The sequence below is a fragment of the Lathyrus oleraceus genome, chromosome 1, assembly GCF_024323335.1.
Source record: "Lathyrus oleraceus cultivar Zhongwan6 chromosome 1, CAAS_Psat_ZW6_1.0, whole genome shotgun sequence".
Taxonomy (NCBI): domain Eukaryota; kingdom Viridiplantae; phylum Streptophyta; class Magnoliopsida; order Fabales; family Fabaceae; genus Lathyrus; species Lathyrus oleraceus.
Genome location: NC_066579.1, coordinates 383,081,152 through 383,084,520, shown reverse-complemented (window position 1 = coordinate 383,084,520; position 3,369 = coordinate 383,081,152).

Below are 3,369 nucleotides of genomic sequence, written 5' to 3'. Positions count from 1 at the left end.
TAAATCTTTGGACAATTCATCACTTAAGGGACCCGTAGGATCAAGGGGCTTATTGCTACACACGAAGGCTTGAAGCAGATTGGTGATATTGGAAGATTAAAGAAACGTTAATTGAGTAAAGATTATGCATAGAGTTTGGCATTGCACTGTATACAAATCAAGATCCTAATAGGATATTTTGTAATTTGGTCATTTTAAAACCAAATTTAAAGTTATTTAGTTATAATACATCGTCTCGTCTAAGGTGGACTATAAGATTGCGATAGACTACTATAGCGTGTTTGAGACATCTGTTGTATTTCATCCCTAGAACAAACCACCTAGAATAAAAAGATTAAAATTGTATTATTTACAGTTAGCTCCAGTACAAAGCCTAACAAATTCAAAGGTTTAGGATAAACTTACTTTGTTGCGAAGGCGAATGTGAATGGTTTCTCGTTGACTGGGGCAAGTGACAAAATTCTCGATCAACCTCATGCTTGTAGCAAAAAGGCGCAAGAATAAAATGAAAAAAATATCATTTTTTGCATTTTTACACAACGAACTATATAGATGAGACAAAACAATTTTACCCTAACTATATGTTCTTACTTTATTTATGTTTCATAACAACGACAAATACATAATATTTATCGTATTACCAGTAGTTTCAGAAAATAAAAAATTACCAAATAAAATCATAATATAACACATATATTTTTCATACTAAGTCAAATCTTTGCTTAATGTTATACTTGAATAGTATTTTTTAATATATTTTAGATTAATACCTTGACTCCTACGTTGACCTGAAGCTTGTCCCGTAGTTGTGTCTTCACACAAAGGGGCATCCAACAATTCTTCACATATAAATATATTTTGATTAACTCTACCATTAATGGCCTTACCATCGATAGATGAATCCAATATCATGTACACGTCCTCTAGTGTGATAGTACATTCACCGAATGGAAGGTGAAATGTGTGGGTCTCGAGTCTCCATCTTTCTACCAAAGCAAGGATACATTTATAATCAATAGAGTATGATATTGTGTTGAGTACATTACCAAAACCGCCTAGTCCTAAGTATAGTTATATCAATGGGTCGTGTGGTACATATTCATGTACACGGCATCAAAATCTCTTTGGTTTCTAACAAAATATAATTAAGGAAATAAGTAAGGGAAATAAATAAACTATAATGTTAAGGAAATTAAATAAGCTATAATATTAAGGAAAATAGTAACTTACAAACTACACAATGTTGTTGATAGTTCCTTGATGTTCGTCACCTATGGTTAGTAGAGACGTTTTTTGGAATGCGTTTGAGTATTTGTTGCTGACAAAGTGGGTAAATTGAGTGTTTGTTACTGACAAAATGGATAAATTAAGTGTGTTTGATGGAAATGCTGAGAGATATAACAATATTTATAAATGGGAGATAACATTCACACGAAGCTTTGTTGCATGTGACCTTCAATGTATGCACCATTGGGTATGACACAAATGTTGTTTTTTTTAGAGCATGCGCTGGTCAAGATGGGGCCTCATAGGGTAAAGATTCAGGGGAGGGAATCGTGGCAGAGATTCCTGGAAGAGATTCGTTATAAGTTGTGTTACTGAGCTCATGCATGCAAGATTCGTGGTAGGCTAATCATCAGGATCATGCATGCAAACAAAAGTATAAGCCCATGTAAATGGCGCACGGGTTAAGACAAAAGAGCATGTACCATACCCTATGGTGCATGGGTTGCATTTTGTCAATCCAACATCATCCTTATTTAAGTGCATGGTACATCATTTCAGAAGCAACTTACACTCTATTGTCACAACCAATACACTAAAATACATTGCATTTCATATAAATGACCACATCACCACAATACATGATCAATGCTCACATCAATCATGAGATATTTGAATGTGACTTATCCGATTTTAATTTTCGTAATATCGAAGTTACTCAATTTACAATAAATAGATGATCAAAACTTTTAGATTTAAAAGAGAGAATAGAAAAGAAGTTACATTGTAGTCCGGTGGCACAAATCATCTACAAAAATCTAGTGTTTTTACCGACAACCAAGTCATGTTTTATCAGCTAAAGATCTGAGATGGTGAAGATGTTCATAATATGTTTCTCAGTCATGAATCTTTGGGGTTCAACGATATTGACTTATATATATTTTAAAACAACAAAATCAGTTGTCTCAGATCGTTGATTCCTCACAAGTTTTTTGTGAAACTGAAGATGATAAACAAGCCGAATTTGACGCTATTGACGAGGATGAAGAAGAAGATGAGATATTGGTTGATTAAATTATGAACGATGACACTGTCGACCACGAGCAAAAGCCATTACCTGCTAGTCATGTTTATTGTCCACCTCAACACATGACAAGCTTGAACTTGGGTGCAAATGAACCATCGTCAGATATATTTAACAATCCGTATATGCAAACACAAGGATCATTAAAAGTGGGAGACAAATTTCACACAAAAGAAGATTGTGCCAAAGCTATTAAAAAGCATCACATGGAATTATTAGAGTGCCTATAAAAAACTTGATAACGACTGACAGAATCCTCATGCAACACATGTCTACTACATTAGACACATCGCTTAAAATGCCATGAGGGAGATCAAAGACAAGACACTAGGGAAGAAGGTTGTGAATGCAAAGTATGCATTAACAGATCCTTGCTTCAAACACTACCACGAAGACATCAGATTGACAAATGCAAATGCAGTAAGGTGGATCGACAATATTCCATTGGAGAATTGGATCAGGACATACAACAATGGTCAATGATAGAGACAACAAATCTCGTGGAATCAATGAACTATGTCTTCAAAGGCATCCGAAACCTACCGATAACCGTTTTAGTGAGAGCAACTTATTTTAGGTTAGGGTCACTGTTTGAGATCAGACGTTCAAATGTTATAATCGGGGCAACTATTCATTGACACTTAAGTGAAATTCATTAAGGAGAAAGCTATCAAAGCTAACACATATGTGGTCACAATGTTTAATAAGGGTTGGTTCAGTGTTGCTGAGTCAATGGATCATAATGAAGGGAGTCCGAGGGGATAATATCAAGTGGAACTAGATAGAGGTTGGTGCGACTGCGTAAAGTTCCAAGCCTCTCACATGTCTTACTCCCATGTCATACGACCTGTTCAAAGGTTCGACAAGACCCTTCCAACTTACTATTTGTCGTTTACAAAGCCATAAACCTATATAATATTTACAACAATATCTTTTCGGTGGTAGCAAAATATGATTATTGGCCTGCATACCAGGGGGAGACAGTCTGATACAATGAAAAAATGCGAAGAAAGAAAAAAGGTCGCCCTAACAGCACGCGTATTCGAATTGAAATGGATATG